This window comes from Triticum dicoccoides, unplaced genomic scaffold (assembly GCF_002162155.2).
Source record: "Triticum dicoccoides isolate Atlit2015 ecotype Zavitan unplaced genomic scaffold, WEW_v2.0 scaffold268355, whole genome shotgun sequence".
Taxonomy (NCBI): Eukaryota; Viridiplantae; Streptophyta; class Magnoliopsida; order Poales; family Poaceae; genus Triticum; species Triticum dicoccoides.
Window position 1 is genome coordinate 1 of NW_021258676.1, and position 523 is coordinate 523.

A 523-nucleotide genomic window follows, 5' to 3' on the forward strand; every position below is an offset into this window, starting at 1 on the left:
AGACTTGATCATAGCAGGCGACCAGTCAGGGTGAACCGACTTAAGAAGTGCGGTAACTGCAGAGACATGTGGGCATGCCATTGATGTACCATCCATTAACACATAGAAGCCGCGCATAGCTGCCAAGATGCCGACGCCTGGTGCAGTTATGTCGGGCTGTTCAAACATCCATAGAGATACAATTCTTAATTCCCGAGAGAATAGAAGCTTAAAAGCACCGCAAGTACAACTATCTTTTCTGTGAGATATGAATTTCACATATGGAGTACCTTGAGTATGCCTGGGAATAGAGGACTCGGGCCTCTGGACGAGAATGAAGCAACCCTTGGCGACAACACCCCGTCTCCGACAACGGTCATGGCAGGTGACACCTTCACGATTGGACTCCTATCATGACAGACGACGTGCACAAATTAGTTTTGGAAGAAAGAAAACATATCCCCCCTCTTTCAGGCAACGCGACGTGTTCTTACTCTGTGATCGCCAAGTATGATTCAATTCTCTGTGCAATTTCGTAGTCTAC

The 523-nt window shown here is 47.2% G+C and overlaps 1 long non-coding RNA gene across 1 annotated transcript; it reads right to left on the reverse strand.

Moving 5' to 3' along the window:
- Nucleotides 1-9: 9 nt before the first annotated feature.
- LOC119345673 lies at nucleotides 10-523 on the reverse strand. Its single transcript, XR_005167126.1, has 3 exons — nucleotides 474-523; nucleotides 270-387; nucleotides 10-156 (listed from the first exon to the last, which is right to left on the reverse strand). It is a non-coding gene; the product is annotated as an uncharacterized LOC119345673 (long non-coding RNA).